Below are 27,223 nucleotides of genomic sequence, written 5' to 3' on the forward strand. Positions count from 1 at the left end.
CCAGTTTCGCAAGGCCGGTGGATCTTGAGGCGTGTGACCCTCACACTTCACCACGGCTCACATCTTGCAGCCGCGAGTGCCCGGGTGTCCCCGGCGCCGTTGGTGGGAAAGTGGGGGCGCAGGGCCGGGTGCAAAGAAAGAAGGCTCCCGGGGGCGGCGAGGAACAGACGACGCGGGGCACAGCGGCCGGGGCCTGGCACGCCCTGCGCGGCGGTGGGGGGCTGGAGAGCGGGGGGGCCGGGAACCGGGCTGGGGGAGGAGGAGCAGGAGGAGGAGCCGGGGCAGGCGAGGAGCGTGCGGGGATTCCGGGAAGCGGCTGCAGGGTGGCGGCGTTTGCCGGGACGTCAGGCGCACCCGCGGTCCCCATCCCCCGACCCCGCCAGCCCGTTTACCTCGGCAGGGTCGCCTCGCCGCTCCCCGCGGGGGTGCCGGCCTCCGAGCCACCCCCTGCGGCCGGCGCCCTCGCACCTCCGGACCGGGCTCGGGAGCCCCGCGGCCCGGATGCGCGCTGCGGGCGGCCCCGTTGGCAGTGACGGCGGGCGCCGGCGGGCCGAGGGGCTGCGCGCAGACTCCGCCGGGGGAAGACACCGGGGTCGATCCGCGGGGTGGCGAAAGTCCCCGCTGTGGGTGCGCGCGCCGAGCGCCGGCCTCCGGCCGCTAGGGGAGGTGGAGCGCGCGGGCCGGGGGCGGAGCCCGGGATCCGCCACTCGCCTGACGTGCGCGGAGCCAGCTCTTATCACTCCCCCCAGCGCCCTCCCCTCGGGAACTGCGCGGGGCCCGGGGGCAAGGGGTGTGCGCTTTGGTTTCCTGCGGGATCCTCTGGGGCTAGACCGGTGCTTGGCCCTGGGAACAAAGCCTCGCTAGCACCTTTTATTTACTCAGTAAAAGTGGGATGAATGAATGAGTGAACGAATGAAGGAGTGGATGGGTTCTCTCCTGGCTCCCGCACCTGCCGGTTCTCTAAGCCACTCCGATCACAGCGCTCCCGTCGATGAAACAGGGATAAAAGTAGCCACCATCGAGCTGCAAAGGCTTGGTGTAGTTCCAGGTTGGAGCAGGCCTTTGCCGATACTGTCAATTCGCTTCCCTCCTCATCGGTGAGTCCTCCCCTCTGCGTTCCTGTTTCCCCAGTCCCCCACGGATCAAAGTGTTCAGGGTAGGAGAGGAAAGATAGTCCCCCGTTGTTATTTTGCGTATCTGTGGTTTATATTGGCAATTTTCAAAATAGAATATAAGGTAACTTTCAGCAAAATGTATGTATGCTTGGAACATTAAAGCTACTCATATGGAAATGTTGAAAATCCCCTCGAAGGGGAAGGAAAAGAAATACACGAACCCCTTAAGTTCTCATCGAGCATCCAATCTGACTTTCGGCTTTCTGGACTCTGAGGAAAGGGGGAGGAGGACGTTTCATAGTTTTTGTAGCTGAAAAAGGGGACATTTGCACCCGTCCAGTCAACTAATGTTTGCTGACCCTCCTCCCTCCAGTAGGCACCGAGGTGATCATGAGAGAATGTCAGTCTGCTTCATGCGTGACCCTCAGTCAAGAGGAGAATTGTCACCAGCCCCATAAGACCTGAAGGGAACTCGTCACCGGGTCAGGAGACATTCAACATTGGAAATGTGTTCAGCAGCAGTTTTAGAGAAGCTTCAGAAATAGTCCCTGACAGTGGGGGAAAAACAATACAGAACTCCATCCTTTTATAAAAACATAGTTATGAATGTAAATATGCCCACAAATAGAAACATGACAAATAGAAATATATACAAATGTTAACAATGATTATAGACTGGGTGGCCCAAGGTGATTTTTAGGTTCTTCTTTTCACTTTCCAAATGTCTAATTTCCAAATATTTTTACTTATATAATCAGAAAAAAGATTTTATTAAACATTTTTTTAATGTTCATTTTATTATTTTTGAGAGAGAGAGACACACACAGCATGAGTGGGGAAGGGGCAGAGAGAGAGGGAGACACAATCTGAAGCAGACTCCAGGCCCTGAGCTGTCAGCACAGAGCCTGACGCGGGGCTCGAAGCCACAAACTGTGAGATCATGACCCGAGCCGAAGTTGGACCCTTAACCGGCCGAGCCACCCAGGTGTCCCATGGAAAGAGATTTTAAAAAACAAACACAGTCTGTTCCAAGATGTAAAGTGCTTAGAAATTGTCACTCCACATTTCACAAGAGAAAAGCTGAGCCAACTGGAAATCTCTTCGATCCAGTAGTGAATCTCTTCTTTGATCACAGCACAAACCGCAGCCGGAAACCCGGAGAGGCAAACCAATGTAGAGAGAGAATCGGTGTGCAGGGAGCAGGAGTCTTGGAAACCGTAGGAAAAGTTAAACTGCACTTGACTCCTGCTGTTCCAAGGTTGTATCCTGTACAGTAAGCCAGCAATGGTAAGTAAAGCACTTTGGTGAGTTTTGTGAGTCAGTTTAGCGAATTTTCAAACCTGGCAGGGTGGTCATGGGAACCCCTGACTCTGTAGTCAAGTCGGAGAGAAGGGCGGGTGGACCGGGAACCCAAAACTTGTGACTGGTATCCGAAGTGAGGGCAGTCTTAGAGGACGGAGCCTTACACCTGCCAAGTCTGATGTGAGTTCTGGGTACTTAGTGTCAGCGTTGAATTGAATTCTAGGACACCAGCTGGCATTCGAGTTGGTTGGTGTCGGGAGGAAAAATACAACAACAACAACAAAAACCGATGAGTAATGTAAGTAGAGAGATGAAAATTCTAAGAAAGAGTCAAAAGGAAATGCCAGAAATTGAAACAAAACGAAACACTGTAACAGAAGTGAAGAACACTTTTCACGGACCTATCCGTAGACTGGACATAGCCAAGGAAAGAATCAGTGAGTGTGAAGATATGTGGATAGAAACTTCCCAAACTAGGGGCACCTGGATGGCTTAGTTGGTTAAGCATCCAGCTCTTGACTGGGGCTCAGGTCATGATCTCACAGTTCGTGAATCTGGGCCCCGCATAAAGCTCTGTGCTGGCAGCATGGAGCCTGCTTGGGATTTTCTCTGTCTCCTTCTCTCTGCACCTCCCCCTGCTCATGCACATACTTGCTCTTGCTCTCTCAAAATAAATAAATAAATAAATAAAACTTAAAAATTAGAAACTTCCCAAACTACAAAGTAAAAATCAATCAATAAATAAAAAGGAACAGAGGGTCCAAGAACTGGGGAACAATTACGAAAGGTATCACATTCATAGTAGGAAAGGAATATCAGAAAGAGAAGAATGAGAGAGAACGGAGTAGAAGTATTTGGAACAATAATGGCTGAGAATTTTCTAAAACTAGTGACAGACACCAAATCATAGACTCAGGAAGCTCAGACAATACTAAGAAGAAATACCGAAAAGTCTACATGGTGGCGTTTCGTACTCAAACTATAGGGAACCAAAGACAAAAAGAAAACCTTGAAAGAATCCAGAGGAATGAAACATCTTACCTTACAGAGGAGCAAGGATAAGAATTTCACGTTATTTTTCTTCAGAAACCGCAAGCAAGAAGAGTGATGTAAAGTAAAAAAACACCCCAGCAACCTGAAATTCTATATCCAGAAAAATCATCCTTCAAACAATAACGGAGAAATAAAGACTTTCTCAGGCAGACAAAAATGGAAGGTTTTGTTGCCAGTATACCTGCCTTGCAAGGAATGTTAAAATAAGTCCTTCAGAAAGAAAAAAAAATAATACAGGTTGGACACTTTTCCTGTCTAAAAATGGAAAGACTGCTAGAGAAGGAATAAGTAAAAGTAAAATAAAATCTTTTATTTTTCTTATTCTAAATTGATCGAATAGATTATTATTTAAAATAATAACCATAGCATTGAATTGGGTGATTAGAGCTTATGGATAAATGAAATGTGTAATAATAAAGTTTACGAGGCATGGGGAGGAGGAATTGGAAACATACTGTGGGTCGGCACCTGCACTACTCATGAAATGGTGTAGTGTTATCTTAAAGTGGATTTAGATTAGTTGTAAATGTACATTGAAAACTCTAGGGCGATCACTGATGATTACACTTCTTTTTAATAGATATACTAATGAAGGAAAGAAAAGGCAATCATATAAGAGGCTCAGTTAAAACTAGAGAAGGCAGAAAAGAGTAAAAGATTAAAGGGGCTCCTGGGTGGCTCAGTCAGTTAAGCATCCAGCTCTTGGTTTCTGCCCAGGTCATGATCTCACGGTTTCATGGATTTGAGACCTATGTTGGGCTTTGCACTGGCAGCAAGGAGCCTGCTTGGGATTCTCTCTCTCTCTCTCTCTCTCTCTCTCTCTCTGTCTCTGCCCCTCCTGCTCACGCTGTCTCTGTCTCTCTCAAAAATAAGTAACTAAACTTAAATTTTAAAAAAAGAATAGAAGATTAAAAAAAGAAACAAAGAACAAGTATAAATAGTAGAGTAGAAAGCAGCTACAAATATGTAGACCTTAACCCAACTATATGAATGATAACCTTAAGTGTGAATGGTCTAAATATGCCAATTAAAAGACAGAGACAGAGTGTGTAAAAAAGTAAGACCCAACGACATGTTATCTGCAAGAACTCTACTTTAAATATAAGGCACAGATAGATTAAATGCAAAGGGATGGAGAAATCTATGGCATGCCAACATTAATCAAACGAAAGCTGGAGTAACTATATCAATTTCAGAGTAGCAGATTTCTGAACAAAGAAAATTATCAGGGATAAACAGGACATTGTATGATGATAAAGGGATCAATTCTCCAGGAAAACATAACAATCCTTAAGGTGTGGATGCCTAACAAAGTGTCAAAATATGTGAGGCAAAATTTGATAGAATTGCAATGAGAAATAGACAAATCCACAATTATAGAGGCTTCATGACCCCCTTATCAGTAATCGACAGACCCAGTAGTCAGAGAATCAGTAAGCATATAGTTGAGCTGACCAACATCACCAATCAACTGGCTCTGATTGACATTTGTAGAATATTTCATCCAACAACAGCAAAATGTACGTTATTCTTCATCTTGCATGGAACATTTGCCAAAATAGACTATATTCAGGGCTGTAAAACACACCGTAACAAATCTGACAAAAATAGAAATCACACGAAGTATGCTGTCAGTTCACAATGGAATTAAACTCAAAATCACTAATAGAAAGATAGCTAGATAACCTTCAGATATTTGGAGGTTAAACAACACATTTCTAAATAACAAATGGGCCAAAGAAAAAGTCTTAGAAGAAATTAGAAAACATTTGGGCCAAAGAAGAAGGCTTAGAAGAAATTAGAAAACGTTTGGACTAAATGAAAGTGAAAATACAACTTATCGAAATGTGTGGGAAGCAGTGCAAAGAAGAAAGATATCAAATCAATAAGCTTCCACCTTAGGAAACTAGAGAAAGAAGGTCAATATAAGCAAGGAGAGGAAAAGAATGAATAAATATGAGGGCAGAAATCAATGAGATTGAAAACAGGAAATCAATAGAGACAATCAACACAACTAAAGCTGGTTCTTTGAAGAGATAAATAAAACTGATAAACTTCTAGCCAGGCTAACCAAACAACAACAACAACAACAACAACAACAACAACAAAGGATAAGACATTAATCACTACAATTAGAAATGAGAGAGGGACCAATCACTACTAATCCCATGGATATTAAAAGGATAATAAAGCACTATTCTGAATAATTTTCTATGCCCATAAATCTGATAACTTAGATGACTTAGACCAATTTTTTGAAAGACACAATCTATCAAAAGTCACACAAAGAGAAATAGATAATTGAAATCATTCTATATCTGTTAAAGAAATTGAGTCAATAGTTGGTAATCTTCCAAAAAGAAAGCCCCAGGCCCAGATGGTTTCACTGTGCATGCTACCAAATATTTAAGGAAGAAATGATGACAATTTCTTGCAAACTCTTCCAGATAAGTGAAGTAGAAGGAACACTTCCTAGCTCATTCTGTGAGGCCAGCATAACCCTAATACCCAAACTAGATAAAGACAATACAAGAAAATAAAACCACAGATCAATAGCTCGCGTGAATACAGAAGTAAGAATTCTCAACAAAATATTAACAAATCAAATCCAACTATGATTAAAAGAATTATAGACCATGTCCAAATGAGATTTATTCCAGTTATGTAAAGCTTGTACAATCTTCAAAAATCCACGTACTCTAAAATGAATATACGCTATCATATCAACAGGCTAAAGAAGAACAATCACATAGATTATATCAATAAATGCAGAAAAAGCACTTAATAAAATCCAAAATTCATTCCTGACAAAAACTCTTAACACACTAGGAATAAAAGGAAACTTCCTTAACTTGATAAAGAACTTCTACCAACAAGCCTACAGCTAACATTATAAAAACTGTATTCTCCCACCATCGGGCACAAGGCAAGGATGACTTCTCCCTCCTGCCTATTCAACACTGTGCCAGAAGTCCTACAAATAAGGAGAAGAAGGGTTACAGATTGGGAAGGGAGAAATAAAATGGTGTCTGTTTGCAGATGGCATAATTATGTAGAAGATCCCAAAGAACTCACCAAAAAATCCCAAAACAAACAAACAAAAAACCCTCCTGAGAGTCATAAGTGATTATAACAAGGTTGCAGGATACTAGGTTAATATACAAAAGTCAACTGCTTCCTATACACAACAATGAGCAATTGGAGTTTCAAATTAAAAGCATAGTACCAGGGGCGCCTGGGTGGCGCAGTCGGTTAAGCGTCCGACTTCAGCCAGGTCACGATCTTGCGGTCCGCGAGTTCGAGCCCCGCGTCAGGCTCTGGGCTGATGGCTCAGAGCCTGGAGCCTGTTTCCGATTCTGTGTCTCCCTCTCTCTCTGCCCCTCCCCTGTTCATGCTCTGTCTCTCTCTGTCCCAAAAATAAATAAATGTTGAAAAATAAATAAATAAATAAATAAATAAATAAATAAATAAAAGCATAGTACCATTGGAGCGTGTGGGTGGCTCAGTCGGTTAATCGTCCCTCAGGTCATGATCTTGTGGTTCATGAGTTCGGGCTCTGTGCTGACAGCTCAGAGCCTGGAGCCTGCTGTGGATTCTGTGTCTCCCTCTCTCTCTGCCTCTCCCCTGTTCGCGCTCTGTCTGTCTCTGCCTCTCAAAAATAAAGAAACATAAAAAAAAAAAAAATTGAAAAAACACGCATTAAAAAAAAGCGCAGTACCATTTACATTGTCACCCCCAAAGTAAAATATTTTTCTAAGTGTAACAAAACATGCAGAAGATGTATATAAGGAAAACTACAAAATTGTGAAGCCAGAAAGTAAAAAAATATATAAATAAAGAGATTTCTATATTCATGGATAGGAAGAATCAATATTGTTAAAATGTTAGTTCTTCCCAGTTGGATTTGCATTCAATCAAATCACAGCAGATTGTTTTGTGGACATCAAGAAAATGATTCTCAAGTTTATGTGCAAAGGCAAAAGGCCCAGATAGCCAACACATGGCTGAAGAAGATAGTCAGAAGACTGAAGCGAGCTGGCTTCGAGACTTACCATAAACTACAATAACCAAGACAGTGTGATTTTGGTGAAAAAACAGACAACTAGATCAATGAAACAGAACAAAGAGTCCAGAGAAAGACCCACACAAATACAGTCGCCTGATCTTTGCCAAAGCTGCAGGGACAGTTCAATGGAGAAAGATAGTCTTTCCAACAGATGGTACTGAAACAGCTGAATACACACACACACACACACACACACACACACACACACACACACAGAAAGGAAAGAAAGGAAAAGAAAGAAAAAAAGAAGGAAAAGAAAAAAGAAGCTAAATATAGACCTCGCACTTTTCACAAAAATTAACTCAAAGTAGATCATAGGCCTACATATGTGACGTGCAAAACTCTAAAACTTTTGTAAGATAACATAGGAGAAAATTAGATGACCCTAGGTTTGCCAATGAATTTTAATAACAACACCAAAGATACAATCTACAAAAGAAAAAATTGATAAGTTGGACTTCATTCAAATTAAAAACTTCTGGGGCGCGTGGGTGGCTCAGTCGGTTAAGCGTCCGACTTCGGCTCAGGTCATGATCTCACAGTTCCTGAGTTTGCGCCCCACATCGGGCTCTGTGCTGACAGCTCAGAGCCTGGAGCCTGCTTCCGATTCTGTGTTCCCTCTCTCTCTGTCACTCCCCTGCTCATGCTCTGTATCTCTCTCTCCCTCTCAAAAATAAATAAACATTTAAAAAAAATTAAAAACTTCTGCTCTGCAAAAGGCACTGTTAAGATCATGAAAAGACCAGGTACAGGCTGGGAGTAAATATTTGCAAAACTTATCTAATAAAGGACTTCTATCCAAATGTACAAAGAACTCTTAAAACGTGATAAGAGAACAACCAAATTACAAAGGAGGCAAAGATCTGAACCCACACCTCATAAAAAAAGATAGGTAGATGACAAGTAAGCATATAAAGTTCTCAAAATCATTTGTTAGCAATGAATGGCAAATTACAACAACAATGAGGTACCACTGTATACCTATTAGAATGGCTAAAATCCCAAACACTGGCAACCCGAAATGCTGGCGCAGTAGAAGGAGTCATTCCTTTTTTTTTTTTTTTTTAATTTTTTTTTTCAACGTTTATTTATTTTTGGGACAGAGAGAGACAGAGCATGAACGGGGGAGGGGCAGAGAGAGAGAGGGAGACACAGAATCGGAAACAGGCTCCAGGCTCTGAGCCATCAGCCCAGAGCCCGACGCGGGGCTCAAACTCAAGGACCGCGAGATCGTGACCTGGCTGAAGTCGGACGCTTAACCGACTGCGCCACCCAGGCGCCCCAAGGAGTCATTCCTTGTAGGTGGAAGTACAACACAGTAGAATCACTTTGGAAGACAGTTGGGCAGTTCTTACAAAGCTAAACGTACTCTTACGTCATATGATCCAGCAAACATGAACTTACTACAATGAGTTGAAATCTTGTGGTCACGCAAAAATCGACGAGCGCTTTATTCTGGAAGCCACCAAGATTTCCTTCCACAGGTGAACGTATTAACAAGTGGTGGCCACATCCGTACAATGAGATATTATTCCGTAATAAAAAGAAATAAGCTATCAAGACAAAAAGTCACGGAGGGATCTAAATTTACAAACCTGTCAGCCTGAAAAAGCTACATGCTGTTATGATTCCAATGACCTGACATTCTGGAAAAGGCAAGACTATAGACACAGTAAAAAGATCAGTGGTATCCAGTGTTTTGGTATGAAGAGGGTAGGGAAGAAAAAGTGGACCACAGGGGACTTGGGGGCGCTGTAACTATCCTACGTGATACTATAGTGGTGGCTACATGACATTATACATTTGTCAAAACCCGTGGAATTGGGTAACACAAAGAGTGAATCCCAATGTAAACTTTACACTTTAATAATATTGTATCACTATTGGCTCATCAGTTGTAACATGTATCACACCAATGCAAGATGTTAACAATAAGGGAAACCGTATGGAGGAGAAGGGTTATATGGGAAATCTCTGTACTATATGCTATATTTGGAGGTAGCGCAGTGTATTACACAGGCCAAGTTCTGCTCTCTGGTGGGGCTTATATAACTAGTGGGTGGAGGGGGGCTGGGGGTGCAGACACAGACCATAAGCAAACAAGATAATTTCAGAGTGATGTGAGGACAAAGCAACAGGTGGTAAGCCGGAGGGGGCCTGGGAGAGCTACGTGGGACAAGCTGGTCTGGGAGGGCCTCCCTCAGCTAAGAACATCTGGGCTGAGACCTGAACAATGGGAAGTCTGAGGTTAAGAGTTCCTAGAGGGCCAGGCTGGAAGAAGAGCTAAGCCCAAAAGCCCCCGGGGCAGGAACCAGCCCAAGAAGGAAAGGGAAGAGCAAGTCTAGTGTGGAATCACGGATGACCGTATCGAGGGCTGGAGCAATGCGCTGGCTACTGGATTCGTGAATTGACATGGGAAAGGCTGAGAGAAAAATGGTGTAAGGGTAGAGGATGGAAATCTAACATTCTGCCTTATAGTGTTAAGTTTGACAGGCCCCCTGATGCTAAGGCAGGTAGAGTCCTAAAGTTGCTAGGTGGGACAGAGCAAGACAGGGACCATGCTGGTGAGTGATGGGGGAGCCATGGAAACCCATCGAGGGGAGAAAGGGGGCATCCGTGAGGACAATCTTGCGTGGAGCGTCAGAGCATGCCGGAGAGTGAGGGTTGCACCCACACGGGAGAAGGGGGTAGTGTGAGGTACAAAAGGGGTGAGGAAGGAATTCTCATGGGGACAGCCCAGGTGGGTTGAGGAGGGCATTCGTGCGAGAAAGGGGGGGGGGCAGGGGAGATTGGAGATTGGTTACATACTACAGGGGGGATCAGACATACTATCAATCTACCAAGGCTAATGGGAGCTAAGGTTCTGTTGGAGAAACAGGTAGTGAGAGGGAGAGACTAGAATCAACTCTGCGGTGTTGGATTGGAATTGGAGGCGTTGATGTGAACTCATGGTTTTCTCTAGATGGATGGGTAGACCCATAGAAAGATAGATATAGACATAAAATGTAAATAGGCATAATAATATAATAGACACAATAGAATATATAAAAGATAATATGTACAATATAGAATGTGCACATGTGAATGTAAATATCTATAAGTAATATAAGTATGTGTGAGGCTATATATTTCTGTATATAATGGAAATATATACGGGCGCCTGGGTGGCCCAGTCGGTTAAGTGTCCAACTTCAGCTCAGGTCATGATCTCACGGTTCGTGAGTTCGAGCCCCGCGTCGGGCTCTGTGCTGACAGCTCGGGGCTGGAGCCTGTTTTGGATTCTGTGTCTCCCTCTCTCTCTGCCCCTCCCCTGATCATGCTTTCTCTCTCTCTCTCAAAAATAAATATTAAAAAGAAATATATATAATTATAAAATGAATATATCTATATCTATCTATCTATCTATCTATCTATCTATCTATCTATCTATTTAACTCTGCCCTCTGAGATATGAATGCATACATGTATGTGTGTATTTCCCCCCCTAGCTTTGCCCTCTGAGGGGCTTGGTGACATTCCAATAGTGATAGGCATACCTAGTTCCTAGATGTTTGATTCGAAATATAATTACCCAGTAAAAGAAACTGGTTCCTTGGAGATTCCAGGGTAGGGGCAGGGAAAGCACAAGGCAGATCTGGAACACCTTATGCAGGAAAGCAAGGAAGCTCTCAAAGAATGACAGGGGCATGTCAAAGGGACTGGCCCAAACAAGGACAATGGGAGTATCAAAATAAATAATGCCAGTAATGGATTATAACCCACTTAATAAAAAGGGACATCGTGAGTCCACACTGGTGTTTTCCTTGTTTTATATTGAGTAAGTTGAAAGTTTGATGAAGAGTAAGATGTTTACCTCCTTTCAAAGCATGTCCCCACAAAACATACTTATTAATTACAAAGGTGAAAAGAGTAACTTTACGGTGGCCTGTGTTGTCAGAGTTCATTTTAAATCAGATGATGTGATTGAACACCGTCAATGTTGGGACAACACTGCATAAATTGCATATGGCTCAGCAGGGAGCAATGTCTTCTTCAGATAGCAGACCACATTTGCGATGCTCCTGCCAAAGGTGTATAACCAAATATAATGATATTCTAGAAGATAATTGGCCAGTAGTCTTCTAAAGTCATGAAGGTCAAGGTCATGAAGGTCAAAGTCGAAGGAAAACTTCAAGACTAAAGGAGATTAAAGAGGCATGACAACTAAAAGCAATTTGTGACTGAACTGGGTCCTTTTTACCAAGAGGACTTGACTGGGGACCCCTGAAGGAGGTCCAGGGATTAGATGGTATTAACTCATTAAAGTTAATTTCCTTATCATGAATGTTGTGTTATAGTCATGTGGAAGACTGTCCTTGCTCCTAGGAAGTAAACATGAAAGTATTTAGGGGTGATGGGCCACAGGAAATGACTCAGAAAAAAAGGTCTTTGTCCCATAGTTCAATTTTTCTGTACCTTTGTGACTGTTTAAAAGTAAAAATGTATTGAAGACGTACAAAGAAGGTAGTGAGGTATACAGTTTTTGGCGTTGGCGTAAAGGTATAGTCTGGAATTCTAAATTTGCACATCGTCAGCATAGAGCTGGAGTATTAAGTCATCAGATGTGTCGGGTCACCTAGAGAACAGATGGAGAAGAAGGCTGAGGACTGGCCCTGAGTCTCGCCAATGTCTAGACATCCAGGAGAGAAGCGAGGCAAGGGAACTGCCATGCATGGTCAGTTGGATGGTAGGAAGAGATTGGATGTCATGGAAGTGGAGGGAAGAGACTTTCTCAATCAACTCTGTTGACTGTGGCTGATAGATTGAACCCGATGAAGGAGTGACCATTGGGCTTTGCAACTCAGAGGCTGCCAGGAACCTCTTGCCAAGAGCTGTCTCAGTGGAGTCCAGTTAGAGAGTGTGGCAGGCTGAAGAATGGTCCCCCCCCGCTCAACCCAAAGACACCCATCCCCTGAACTCCAGAATTTCTGACTATGTTACCTTAGATAGTAAAATGGATTTTGCAGATGTGATTAAGGATCTTGAGATGGACAGATTATCCTGGATTATTTGCATGAGCCCAAGGTAATCACAAGATCCACATAAGAGAGAGGCAGGCGGGTCAGAATCAGAAGAGAAAGATCGAAGTACAGAGGGAGGGGCCATGTCCTTGAAGACAGAGGGTACGGCATGCAGGTGGCCTTCAGAAGCTAGAAAAGGCAAGGACGTGGATTTCCTGCTGCAGTCCAGAAGGAAGGGAGCTCTGTCCTTGATTTTAGGCCTTTTGACCTCCCAAACTGTAAACTAATACATTTATGTTATCTTAAGCCACTAAGATTGTGATACTTCCTTTTCGCAGCAGCCAGAAACTGAGAGAGAGGAATATGTATCTAGAAAGAGAGATAGGGTTGGGAACAAACACGGAAGGTGAGAAAGCAGCTCTGGAAAAGTTTTGGAGGGAAGTGAGCAGAGAAAGGAGGGGGGAGCCAGGATGGCCCCTGGAGACACAGGTGAATAGTTTTATTTTTACTCTTTAAAATAAATGATTTATTTTTTTAGAGCAGCTGCAGATTCACAGAACAGTTGAGTGGAAAGCAGAGCATCCCCACGTCACTCCTTCCCCGAGTTTCCCCTGTTAACATCTTGCACTAGTGTGGGACATTTGTTACAATGGAGCTATACCGATACATGATTATCAACGAAAGTCCACCCTTTACATTAAGGTTCACTCTTGGTGTTATACATTCCCTGAGTTTTGACAAAAGAATAAAGCCCTGCATCCACCATTGCGGCATCTAGCTGCCCCCTCTTGTGTCCTGTGCCCTACTTGTCATTCTCTTTTTCTCCTCTCTAACCCTGGCAACTATTAATCTTTTTACTGCCTCCATAGTTTTGCTTTATCCGTCATGACATATAGTTGGAATCATACAGCGCATAGCCCTTGATAGCTCCTTTCTTTTTAGTGCTGAATAATATTCCGTTGTAAACGTGTACGACAGTTTGTTCATCCACTCACCTATCGAAGGACTTCTTAGTTGCTTCCAAGTTTGGGCAGTTATGAATAAAGCCTCTCTAGACAGCTGTGTGCAGGTTTTTGTGTGAACAACTCATCTGGGTTTGTATCAAGGAGTGCAGTCGTTGGATCATATTTTAAGAGTATGTTTCGCTTTGTAAGAAACTGCCAAGCTGCCTTCCAAGGTGGGCGTACCATTTTGCATTGCCACCAGCAGTGAACGAATGCCCCCTGCCCTTGTCAGCTTTGGGTGGTGTCAGTGGTTTGAATTTTTGTCACTCCAATTGGTGCGTGGTGGTATCTCACCGTTGTTTGAAGGGGTGGGTGTTGTTTTTTTTTTAGAGTTTTTATTTAAATGCCAGTTAGCTAGCATCCAGTGTAATGTCAGTTTCAGGCATACAATGCAGTGATCCAATAGGTCCATACAGCGCCCAGTGCTCACCATAACAAGTGCCCTCCTTGATCGCCATCACCTGTCCCCTATTTCACCCATCCCTTCACTCCCTGTCTCTCTGGTAAAAGGGTGGGAGATTACCAGGCATGTTCACAGTCTAATTGAGGATGATCTTATAGAGTGACAAGTTGATAATGGGGAAACAAGGAGATAAAGGCAAGAGTGAAGTTGTTCAGATGGGAGGGGGATCCCAAACACTGAAGGGGCTGGTTTGGGGTAGAGGCAGGGACCTTTTGTCCTTTGCAACAGGACAAAGGAAGGCAGAAAGAGTGGGTAGATTTGAAAACGGAAGGGAAGGATGTATCTGACAGCTTCGGCACTTTGCAGGAAGCTCAGGAAGCTGTATGGCAACATTTCTGCTAATGAGCTGAACAGAAAGGGTCTTGAAGGAGGTCTGCGGAGAAGGAACATTCTAGACGTGAAATACCCTGGTAGATCAAAGTCTTCATGATGGGAGGTGACCCAGTGAAAGCACTTCTCTGGGCTGGAGAGAGTACTAGTGGGTTTGATCCTTCTTTTCATAAATGCGGAATGCTATGCCTTCCAACTCTTCTCGGGATCAATGGAAAGAAAACCGAATCAGGAGCCTGCAGGACAGGATCTGGCCTCAACTCTGGCATGAACAGTTTCATTAGTCAAGTTTACTTCTGGGGTGAAATGTTCAGCTCTAGCTTCCTCTTGGCAGCTCGTGGCTGAGGTTGTAGATGGCTGTGCCCATTATAAGCCATGAGCTCTTCCTCAAACTTGCATGTGTGGGGACAGTGTGGGCCAATTCCCCTGCCCCCATCCCCCCGAGTCTCAAACTGAGAAACCATAGTTCAACCGCACCAAGTTTTTTTCTCTCTACAGCTGCCTTCTGTGGCCCAGGCAGGTGGAAGGAAATGGGCCATGGAGGGGCTGCTTCTTCCGGCTCAGCTGCAAAATGTCTCTGATAATAGTTCCGGGTGTTCCAGCCTTGGCATTTGGGCCATTTTCTGGCCCTGGGTGACAAAGAGGCCCTGCCTCCATCACACCCAACCTCAACTCAGAGACTAAGCCATATGCACATGACCTCTGATTCTCAGAATTAGTCATTTCCTTCCTCTTCAACTCTCTTTTTAGGCTAGCATCATTCTCTAGGACTTGGCTCTGTTCATGCCCTCACCCTACTAGGGTCTTTATGAGTAAGGTGTCAGGGTCCTGGGGCTGCTGCAGTGCTCTGGAGCCCAGATCATCTTCCAAGATTTCTTGAGAAATGGGTGTCACCGGGGCTTGAAGGGAAAGGAAAAAGGAAGTAATGGGATTTGAGACAGCATTCTTATCCAGAACATGCCAGCGGACCAAGTGATTGCTAAAGTCTCTTGAGCCAATACGATGGCAATGAGTTAATTTTACCTATGTGTTATTGAATCTCAGCTAGTGAGTCGCTATGGAAATGTGGATTCATTTTTTAAAATCCCTAAACCTCACTGTTTTCTCGTGTACCTTGACTCTCTCAATGTTGCTGTCAGTGCAGACCCCGACGCAGGATTCTGTCTCACGAATGGTGAGATCACGACCAGAGCTGAAATCAAGAGTCGGACACTTAAGTGACTGAGCCTCCCAGGCGCCCCAGAGCTGATGGATTTCTGGAAGACCCTAGGATTTTCTAGAGGAGTGGCTCAGGAAGGCAGGCAGCTCGTGTGAGGCTGGCAAGAGCCTATCAAACTGCCTTGACTGGATCCTAGGTCCTGGTGTAAGTGCTGGGGAGCGATAGTGTTTTTGGGTATGACAACGCTCCAACTCCCCTGATCTCACCAGAGAGGATTTAGTCAATGTCCCCCAGAGTGAAAGCTGTAAGGAACTCTAAGGTGAATGCTAAGGAGCCCTCATGAATGACATTAATGTCCTTATAAGAAGAGAAAGAGTCTCCCCGGGAGCCGATTGGCCAACACATTGATCTTGGACTTCAAGCCTCCACAGCTATGGGAAATGAACATCTGTTGTCTCAGCCACCCAGTCTAGGGTATTTTGTTATAGCAGCCCAAGCAGACTGAGACGATATGGTTTTTTTTTTTTTGATTTTTTTTTTCAACGTTTATTTATTTTTGGGACAGAGAGAGACAGAGCATGAATGGGGGAGGGGCAGAGAGAGAGGGAGACACAGAATCGGAAACAGGCTCCAGGCTCTGAGCCATCAGCCCAGAGCCCGACGCGGGGCTCGAACTCACGGACCGCGAGATCGTGACCTGGCTGAAGTCGGACGCTTTAACCGACTGCACCACCCAGGCGCCCCTGAGACGGTATGGTTTTAATGTAATTGACTTTTCTAGAATTGTCACTGTTGTATAAATTAGATTGCACTGTTTCCTTCCAAATGTAAACACCAGTTCTTCATTCTAGAAAAATTGCACACCAGTAACACCACTCCTGGTATCTGAGCCAACAACAGATCATTCCTATATCAGACTGGGTGCTCATGGTGGTCTAGAGCAGGAAATGATCACAGGCCAGTTTAAGATCAGCAGATTCACTCTTCACTGTGTCCAGCGAAGGTGAGACCGGAAGGGCAGAGGGTGGGGCCGAGGCTCTTGTCGTAGCTCAGATGTGATGGGGCCCTGGACCAGGACGTCTATGGGTCAGAAACGTGTGGGAACGTTAGATAGTGGTACCATTTTCCAAGATGGTACGTGTGATGGGTAATTTCCTGTGTCACCTTGGCTAGGCCATTGGACCTGGGTTTTGGCAAAATGCCAGTCTAGGTGTTTTTGTGAAGGTATTTGTTAGACGCGATCAGCATTGACGTGAGCAGAGTGTGAGTAAAGCTGATCACCCTTCTTGTGGGTGGGCCTCATCCAGTCATTTGAAGGTTGTACGAAAAGAGAGTGAGGTCCCTTGAGGAAGGAGAACTTATGCCTCCAGACCGTCTTCGGACTTCAGCTGCAACGTCAACTCTTCCCTAGGCTTCCTGCTTGCCGGCCTCTCCAATCTTGCGAACTAGTTCCTTAAAAGAAATCCGTCTCTCTCTGCGTATCCCGTTGGCTCTGTTTCTCTGGACAGCCCTGCGAATAGAGGACAGATCAGGGAAGGAGCAGACGTTGGGGGGGGGGGGTGGAGGAAATGGCGAGCCCAGCTTGGGGTACAGAGGGTTCTAGGTACAAGGGTTTGAAGACGTTTCCTGCGGCTAGTTGGTTCTATGGACCCAGAGTGAAGAAGGTTGAGAGCAAGGGAGGATCTGGAGACTGACAGCGTACAATTGGCAACTGTCCCTTGGCATTTAGGGGACAGTGGAGGAAAACGAACCCGTGGATGAATCAGAAAAGGAGCGGTCAGGGAGGTGACAGCTTCTAAGAAAAAAGGGTTCCTGGAGGAAGTGGTTGACAGAGTCAAAGGATGCCAAAAGGCCAGGAAAATTAAATGCCAGCGGTGGTGGGTGACTTGGTGGAGGAGGGCAGGTTTTGTGCAATGGAGAGGGCGAAAGTCAGGTGGCCGGGGGTGGCCTGAGGACCGAGACTCAGATTGTAGGGGATGTGTTTGCCACACCTTTCGCTAGTGTTGCTGCTGGAAGGATTTTGGGGGAAGAGAAGTCTTGCTTCATTTCCTGCCCCACCTCTCCCCCCTCCCCCCCCCCCCCAGGAGAGCCTTGGGTATGTTTAAATGCAGGGGCACAGGAGCCAGTGGCATTGGGGAAGAGAGGAAATAGAAAACAGGGGTAAGAGAGTTCAAGGTCTGAGTGGGTAAGAGTGGTATCTGATCACTGCAGATATTTTCAGACGAGGCTTTTCTAACAAATGGCCATTTCGACTTACACTTTGGAAGTTTTCCAAGGTGGTGAGGTTGCCCTGAGGAAATCAGTCACTGCCTCTTTGGTGCTATCCGGAATCCAGCTGCCTCCCCAGCCACGGAGGGAATACACACATCCTTTTTTTTTTTTTGATGCTTATTTATTTTTGAGGGGGTGGGGTGGTAGCCGGGGGAGGGACAGAGGGAGAGGGAGACAGAGGATCCAAAGTGGGCTCTGGGCTGACAGCAGAGAGCCTGATGTGGGGCTTGAACTCAAGAACCGTGAGATCAGGAGCTGAAGTCGGAGGCTTAACAAACTGAGCCCCCCAGGCGCCCCTTTAGTGGTTTTTAATTCAGGGTCTTTGGGACTCTAGTTTTTCCCTATAATATTAAATTGCTAAGGAGAATCCCACCAGTTGCTGGTGGCTGTAACTCATCCCATTTGAGCTACATAATACTCATCAGGTGAACAGACCATTGAGGACAGCGGAAGAGTAAGGTGGCCACCTGGGCCCTGGTACACGCACCTTATTCAGTCGAACACTAATCTAAGTGCTGCTGTGATGGGAGTTTGCAGATGTGATTCAGGTCCCAAACCAGTGGATCTTTTTTAATTTTTTTTTTTCAACGTTTATTTATTTTTAGGACAGAGAGAGACAGAGCATGAACAGGGGAGGGGCAGAGAGAGAGGGAGACACAGAATCGGAAACAGGCTCCAGGCCCTGAGCCATCAGCCCAGAGCCTGACGCGGGGCTCGAACTCACGGACCGCGAGATCGTGACCTGGCTGAAGTCGGACGCTTAACCGACTGCGCCACCCAGGCACCCCCAAACCAGTGGATCTTAAGAAAGAGAACTTGACCTAATCGCACAAGCCCTTTATCTCTGGGGCCAGAGTCAGAGATTTAAAGGTGTGGTGAAATCTCCCGACTAGCTTTGTAGAGGAAAGCGGTTATGCTGTGGACAGGGCCATGTGACAGGTGGCCTACAGAAGCTAAGAATGCCTGGCCGACAGCTATCAAGAAAGTAGAGCTTCTGACCTCCAGCCACTAGCAATCGATTTCGGCCAACGACCAGTGAGCTTGCCAGCAGACCCCAGCCTCAGCCGGGCTGGCTGCCTGTCCAGCGGCTTGAGCCGGCCTGGGGAGACCCTGAGCAGGGAACTCAGCTACCGCCTGTCCAGACTTCTGTCCTACGGAACTTTGGGGTAATAGATTGTTGTGTTAAGCCACTAAATTTGTGGTAATTTGTTACACGGCAGGACAAAACAAACTCACCCGTGATCTTTTCTCTTACTTTTCCTTGATGAGCTTTTAGGTTATTTCCAGGTCCCCCCCCCCCCCCCCCCCCCAGTAATCTCTACCATCAACGTGGGGCTTGAATTTACAACCCTGAGATCAAGAGTCACATGCCCCACCGACTGAGCCAGCCAGGCACCCACAGGTTTTTCTGACTGAGAGCAGTCCCGCTACAGACGTTCTTGTATATTTTGCCTGATTTACAGGTGCAGGAGCTTCAGGTATGTTTCTAAGAGTGAAATTGTTGAATCGTAGGGTATGTGGCTATTTCGCTTTAGGCAGACTTGCTAAACTTTCCCCCAGTGTTCTCACATCAGTTTGTATGCCCACCGGCAAACGTGCAAATATTTCTGTTTATAGTAGCTTCTATCTCAGTTGCGTCTGGTCAAGAAGGTCTGGTTTGTGTGATATTGATTCTCTGAAGTTCGTTTGGGGCCTTTTCATGGCTTGGTATATGATCAATTTTTGTAAATGTTTCATATGTGATTGAAAAAACGCATTTTTAAAGCTTTGGATACATAACCCTGTATGTATGTTTAGGTGACATTCAAACCTTTTATATTTTTGCCCGAGTTTTTGTTTGTTTATTTGGCCCATCATTCACTGAGAATGGTGTGTTAAAATCTCCTATCATGAAGGTGGAGTTGAACAATTTCCCCCTATATGTCTATCAAAAATTTTAAGTTGAAGTATGATTAACATACAGTGTTATATTGGTTTCAGGTGTACAACATGACTCAGTAATTCTGTCCATACTCAGTGCTCATCACGATAAATATGGTCACCATCTATCACTATATGTTATTACAATATTATTGACTATATTCCCTATGCTGTACTTGTTATCTCTGTGACTTATTGATTTTGTAACTGGAAGTTTGTACCTCCTCATCCCGTCTACCTATTTCACGCACCCCCCCCACCTACCTCCCCTCTGGCAACCACCAGTCTGTTTCCTGTGTTTAAGAGTCTGTTTTTTTTGGGGCGCCTGGGTGGCGCAGTCGGTTAAGCGTCCGACTTCAGCTCAGGTCACGATCTCGCGGTCCGTGAGTTCGAGCCCCGTGTCGGGCTCTGGGCTGATGGCTCGGAGCCTGGAGCCTGTTTCCGATTCTGTGTCTCCCTCTCTCTCTCTCCGACCCTCCCCCATTCATGCTCTGTCTCTCTCTGTCCCAAAAATAAATAAACGTTGAAAAAAAAAAAAAGAGTCTGTTTTTTTGTTTGTTCCTTTTTTCTCTGTCTTATCGGGGTTTTTTGCTTCATATAATATCGAGGAATTAAAACTTTTATAATTAAAAAAAAATTTTTTAGTGTCTTTTATTTATTTTTTGAGAGAGAGAGAGAGACAGAGTATGAGCGGGCGAGGGGCAGAGAGAGAAGGAACACAGGATCAGAAGCAGGCTCCAGGCTCTGAGCTGTCAGCACAGAGCCTGACGTGGGGCTTGAACCCATGAACCACAAGATCATGACCTGAAGGGAAGTCAGACGCCCAACCACCTGAGCCACCCAGGTGCCCCAAACCTTTATAATTTTTAGAAATCCTTCTTATCCTTAATAATACTTTCTGATTTATTTCGTATTGCATGACTGACCATCCATCTTGCTTTGCTTAAGACAGTCCCAGTTTATTTCTCTTTTCCAGCTGTAATTTTTTCAGGTTTATTTATTTTGAGAGAGAGAGAGAACCAACCAGCAGGGGAGATCAGAGAGTGAAAGAGGGAGAGAGAGAGAGAGAGAGAGAGAGAGAATCCCAAGCAGGCTCCATGCTGCCAGCTCAGAGCCTGATGTGGGGCTCGATCCCACCAACCACCAGATCATGACCTGAGCCAAGATCAAGTGAGTCAGAGGCTTGACCGACAGAGCCACACAGGTGCCCCCCTCCTGCTGTCATTCTTAAGAATACCTTTTGTTCTCAAAGATATGCTGCTTTAGACAATAAATTATGTATGGTTATTCTAATCTTATATGATATTAATATTGTTATATACCAGCTGTCTTTTGGCTAGCATTTGCCTGGTATGTCTTTTTCCATGCTTTTGCCTTCAATCTTTGTGTGGTCTCGTGTTGCAGGTATTCAGATATTATAAGACAGCATACATCTTGATTTTGTTCCCACTCAATCAGCAATCTGTATCTTTCACTTGGTGCATTTTGTTCATTTACGTTTATTGCAGTCATTACTATATTTGGGACATTTCTTCTGTCTTAAGCAGGGCTGGGACTAGTGTGGTGAGGCAAACATGCTTCCCAGGCACAAAATTCAAGGAGGCACTCACTCGGGATCAGACGAGTTCAAGGTCGGCACCTGAGAGTGAGTGCTTCTCTAAATTTTGCACCCTGGGAACCATCCTGTGTCCCAGTTTGGCTCTTGATTTATTACTCATTTTGTCCCACCTTTGTAATGTCTTTAAATACTAGAATTTGTTTCCTCCATCAAAGAAGACGAATACTTAGCACACTCTCATAGTTCTTGGTGCCCTTCATTTCCAACACCATCTTATTGATATTTAGAGCAATGTTGCCCAGTACGAAGCCACTCACCACACGTGGCTATGGAGCCTTTGAATTGAGACAGGCTCTGAGTGCGAAACATACACTGGATTTTGAAGAGTTAGCATGTGACGGGGTAAAAGATCTCATGAACAGTTTTTAAAAATTAGTTACATGTTAGGGGTGCCTGGGTGGCTCAGTCGGCTAAGCATCGGCTCGGGTCATGATCTCACAGTTTGTGGGTTCGAGCCCCACATTGGGCTCTGTCCAGACAGCTCAGAGCCTGGAGCCTGCTCTGGATTCTGTGTCCCCCTCTCTTTCTCTGCTCCTCCCCCACTCGTGCTCTGTCTCTGTCTCTCAAAAAAAAAAAAAAATAAACAGTAAAAAAATTAATTATATGTTGAAATTATATTATTTTGGACATAATGGGTTAAATAAACATATTATTAAAATTAATTTCACCTGTTTCTAATTTTTCACTGTGGTTTCAGTTGAAAGTGACCTAGGTGGCTCACATGGCATTTCTGTTGGACAGTTCTGATCTAGACTTCTGGGTAACTATAAATGTATTTTGTTTCCTGTTCTTAGGCTAAGACAACAACTGACTTTTCTAAGGTATTCAGTCACTTGTATTTCTATGTTTCTTGCAGCAACTTCTTTTTTGTGTTGTTTTTGTTTTTTAACGTTTATTTATTTTTGAGACAGAGAGAGACAGAGCATGAACAGGGGCGGGTCAGAGAGAGAGGGAGACACAGAATCTGAAACAGGCTCCAGGCTCCAAGCTGTCGGCACAGAGCCCGACGCGGGGCTGGAACTCACGGACCGCGAGATCATGACCTGAGCCGAAATCAAGAGTTGGACGCTCAACTGACCCAGCCATCCAGGCGCCCTGATAGTTGCATATTTTAAAATGCTTTTATTTATTTATTTATTTATTTATTTAGTACAAATGGGGGAGGGACAGAGGGAGAGGGGGGCAGAGAATACGAAGCCGACTCCGTGCGGACAGCAGAGGGACAGCAGAGACCCCGATGTGGGGCTCAAACTCACGAACCGTGAGATCGTGACCTGAGCTGAAGTCGGACGCTTAACCGGCTGAGCCACCCATGTTGGCACTTACACATAAATCACCCATGTTTCTTTGCTTTCCTCTAATGGTTTCCTTTTTTTTTTTTTTTTGGCCCTTCTTTTAAAGAAGTTCCTCAGGCTGGATTTCCAATTCACCAACTTGTTCTTGAATCGCATCCAGTCTGCTATTTATTTCCATCAACGTGTCTTTACTTCAACTATTTATGTATTTTTACGTCATATGCTCAGTTCCTTTTTTACGTTGTTTTATTATTGTTTCATTTCCCCTTCGTCCTTTCTTTTTTTTAAAGATTTTATTTTTAAATTTTCTTCTTAATGTTAATTTATTTTTTGAGAGAGAGAGGCAGAGCATGAGCAGGGGAGGGCAGAGAAACACAGAACCTGGAGTAAGGCTCCAGGCTCTGATCTGTCTACACAGAGACTGATGTGGGGCTCGAACTCACGAACTGTGAGATCATGACCTGAGGCGAACTTTAGACGTTTAACCCACTGAGCCACCCAGGCTCCCTAAAGATTTTTTTAAGTTTATTTCTTATTTTGAGAGAAAGAGTACAAGCAGGGGAGGGACAGAGAGAGGGAGAGAGAGAGAGAGAGAGAGAGAATCCCAAGCAGGCTCCATGCTGTCAGCACAGAGCCCAATGAGAGGCTCAATCTCATGAACTATGAGATCATGACCTGAGCCAAAATCAAGAGTGAGGCACTTAACCAACTGGGCCACCCAGGTACCCCTCCCCTATTTCTTAATGATTTATCAGGTCAAGGTTTTAAATATAATTTATTTTTTTAATTTACATCCAAGTTAGTTAGCATCTAGTGCAACAATGATTTCAGGAGCAGATTCCTTAATGCCCCTTACCCATTTATGCCATCCCCCCTCCCATAACCCCCTGTTTTTATATTATTTTTGCTTCCCTTCCCTTGTGTTCATCTGTTCTGTGTCTTAAAGTCCTCATATGAGTGAAGTCATATGGTTTTTGTCTTTCTCTGAATGACTAATTTCACTTAGCATAATACCCTCCAGTTCCATCCACGTCGTTGCAAATGGCAAGATTTCATTCTTTTTGATTGCCGAGTAATACTCCATTATATATATATACACCACATTTTCTTTATCCATTCATCCATTGATGGACGTTTGGGCTCTTTCCATACTTTGGCTATTGTCGATAGTGCTGCTATAAACACGGGGGTACATGTGTCCCTTCGAAACAGCACACCTGTATCCCGTGGATCAATGCCTAGTGGTGCAATTGCTGGGTCGTAGGGTAGTTCTATTTTTAGTGTTTTGAGGAACCTCCATACTGTTTTCCAGAGTGGCTGCACCAGCTTGCATTCCCACCCACAGTGCAAAAGACATCCTCTTTCTCCGCATCCTCGCCAACATCTGTTGTTGCCTGAGTTGCTCACGTGAGCCATTCTGACAGATGTGAGGTAGTATCTCAGTGTGGTTTTGATTTGTATTTCCCTATCAGGCTAATTTTCACGTCTTGGACTTACAAACATTTCTGCTTCCAATGGACTCTGTAACCTAGTTTTTGTTGTTCTTTCCTTGCTTGTTCGTCTTGAAAATGGTCATGTCTCTCTAATGCTTTTTGCTACTTTGACCTGTGAGCTCATTTTCCATGGCGGGGCTGCGGGGCACTGGTGTCTCTCTCAGACAGTGCCTAGGCTACCACTGTCCCAGGGAGATAAGGTGGTGGATGCATCAGTCCCTGCAGTCACTCCATACTCAGCAAGACAAACTCCTCAGGTTGGCTCCCCATCCTTTGCCCCAGGGAGATACTATTCAGGAAGAGTTTTAGATTGTGATTCCTTTGGCGTGGAGGTTTGAAAAGGGAGCTGTCAGAGAAGGGAATCAACTGTGTGTGTGTGTGTGTGTGTGTGTGTGTGTGTGTCCCTACTGGTTTTTCTTAACTCCTCACAAGCACAGAACTACTGAGATTTTTCTCCCCGGGACAACTGGACCACAGGTCTTAGCATGGGTCTTAGCAGGGTTACCATGGGTCTGGGGAAGTCACTGTTTGTCCCTGACATTGGTTGGGGAGGAATAATCACAGAGCCCATGGTTTCTGTTCTGAGTGTTTCCATAGACCGCCTGCCAACTCCTGCCTCTGGCCAAATCCCGCCCCCCCCCCCCATTCCTTTCACAACCGTGTTCCCCCAGGGCTTTCGCATAATTTTATCACTTTTCTCCTGGGTTTATCTCCGGGAAAATCGGCACTCTCGCTGGGTCAGCATCTGAAACTAAAACTGGAATCCATGTATTGGCTATGTCCTGAGTGTCCACTCTGCTAGGTACTGTGCTGGGAGCCACAGGACCCTCACCGAAGGAGGCTGGCTCATTCCTCATCCCAAGGGCTGCTTTCAGAGCAGCAAAGAAAGACATTCAATAAAGAGCTGCACAACCAAGTAATTCATAACAATGATGATCCGTTCTGGAAAGGGACAGACTAGGAGCCGTGAGAATGTATGGGAGCGCTCCCTGAAAGATGTGACATTCGAACCAACACTAGGTAACTAGGGAAATGTTAGCATTAGCCACTGGCGGGGGTGGGGTGGGGGGGGAGGTTGGTGGGGGAGGAGAAGAGAAGGAGAATTTGTTAAGGCGGGGGTGTCTTAGGATTTTTTTGTTTTTGCTCGTGTGATTAAAATTTAAATGAATTGCTTGTGTAATTATGGAGTAAAGATTTGGTTAACAGAATAAAATGTTCTTTGTTAAAAAACAGCGATTAGAGGGGTGCCTGGGTGGCTCAGTCGGTTAAGCATCTGACTTCGGCTCAGGTCATGATCTCTCAGTCTGTGAGTTCGAGCCCCGCGTTGGACTCTGGGCTGACAGCTCAGAGCCTGGAGCCTGCTTTGGATTCTGTGTCTCCCTCTCTCTCTGCCCCTCCCCTGCTATCTCTCTCTCTCTCTCTCTCTCAAAATTATATAATAAAACATTAAAAAAAAACTTTAAGAAAATAGTGATGAGATGGTTTATTTATTTCATGAGCGGAAGCAGTAAGTGTATATTTTTTCACCGATAAGTGTCAAAAATGTTTCTCGGCACCAAAACTGTTATTTGAAGTGACAAAAGAGTTATCATAGCAGCCAGTATGTAGGGTGTCATGGACGAGTGGCAGAAGGTGGCTCAAGTAACTCAGCAAGGGTGAGCGATGCTGAAGAGACGTCTTCCTCACCGGCAGTGGTGAGGGTTTGGGGGCCGCATTCTGAGAGCAGCGGGACCCATGGGCCAGGTTGAGCCGGGGTGTGGGAGGACTGGAGCTGCCGTTTTAGAAGATGATTCCAGTTGCTAAGGACGAGGACGCGGAAGCACTAAAGGCTGCTGATGCAGCCTCCGCTCCATCAGTGTGACGACCCCAGTCTGCCCAATCACACATTTCCCACGCCACCTCCCCATGGCGGCCTGTTGCCTAGACAGACTATATAGAACAAAAAGAGAAAAGGACCCAGGATGGAACGTGCCCATTGAGGTTTCGTAGAGGAAGCGGAGCGGGCAAAGGAAGTTGAGAGGTGGCCAGAGAGACGGAAGAAACGCCAGGACTGTGTGACGTCAGGTGGGAGCCGAGAGAAGGGTGTGCTTTAGGAAGAAGAGAGAAACAGATTGTATTGGACGATGTCAAGATGTCAAGCAGAGAACCAGAGTGTGTCTGTTGCGTTTTAGCGCCTGGAGATCGGTGAGGATCTTGGCAACGCTGGGTCAGCAGAGTGTGGGCCAGAAGCGCAAGCCGGGGGGAGGTGGGTGGACCAATGGGGGGGGGTGAAGACAGCAAGGGGGGCTCCGTGCGCCTTCCTACGTGTGTGCACCCACGTATGTCCAGACGTGATGGCTCTACGTTCTGGATTTTTCTAGCATGGCACTCTTGAAAAAAAAAAAAAGTAATTCTTTCTCACGAAGGTAATTCACAAAAAAACACACTTATGTAGATTTGAACTTTGTGATTTTCACATAAATCGTGTGCATCAGAACAATTATCAAGTTAAGACCCCTTGTCGTGGTTTTTAGTTGAGAAAATGTTGTTTTTTTTTCTTTTGTTTTCAAGACACAAATCCAATTCGTGCTGAATAGTCCAGGAGCCCTGCTATTTCTCTGTAAACTCCTGACACACAGAGGACCGAGCTGCGACTTGGTGGGAAATTCCTGAAGCGGGTTCCCACATGTTTGGAGCCGTGACCCGTAGCTGGCAGGAGCATCTGTGTGGAAGAGGAAAGAATGATCCTGGCCTGAGGGCTTCTGAGGTGACTGGTAGGAGGGTGAGTCACTCCAGAACTGGAGGCCCTTTCCTACCCAGTCCCCCGGGATGCAGGAGGAAGAACGGCTGGATTGAACAGCAACGAGGAAAAAAGTTGGCCAAGTGAAGAAACTGCTCAGCCTTCGCTGAGTCATCATCTGGCAGAGTCCGACACGTCTGTGGGGGCTGGATCTCTTCTGTATTTCTCGGTCTGGAGTTTCTTGAGTTGCTCCGTTCTGTAAATTCTGTGTCTGAATCACTGGACATGATTGATTTCCTCTGTCCTGCTTTTACAGCTTTACTTATTTAATGGCTGTTTGGAAGTAAAAGTTACACACAGCACATGCATGCACACACACACGGACACACACCAAATAAATCAGTACTTATCCTTA

General features: G+C 45.2%; 1 protein-coding gene and 1 long non-coding RNA gene across 5 annotated transcripts in view; one reads left to right on the forward strand and one right to left on the reverse strand.

The window, feature by feature from the left end:
• IFNAR2 (interferon alpha and beta receptor subunit 2) overlaps positions 1 to 675 on the reverse strand; it is a 30,989-nt gene extending 30,314 nt beyond the window's left edge. For 3 of the 4 annotated variants that reach the window (XM_045501510.1, XM_045501509.1, XM_045501514.1), the window contains exon 1: positions 393 to 605. The gene's annotated coding sequence lies outside the window, so the exon portion shown is untranslated. Of the gene's footprint in view, positions 1 to 392 lie in introns of all 4 variants that reach the window. The other variant, XM_045501511.1, reaches the window with a different exon arrangement.
• Positions 663 to 27,223, forward strand: LOC123610642. The gene is made up of 2 exons (XR_006718235.1): positions 663 to 1,097; positions 26,640 to 27,223. It is a non-coding gene; the product is annotated as an uncharacterized LOC123610642 (long non-coding RNA).

Source organism: Leopardus geoffroyi, chromosome C2 (genome assembly GCF_018350155.1).
Source record: "Leopardus geoffroyi isolate Oge1 chromosome C2, O.geoffroyi_Oge1_pat1.0, whole genome shotgun sequence".
In the NCBI taxonomy this organism is placed as follows: domain Eukaryota; kingdom Metazoa; phylum Chordata; class Mammalia; order Carnivora; family Felidae; genus Leopardus; species Leopardus geoffroyi.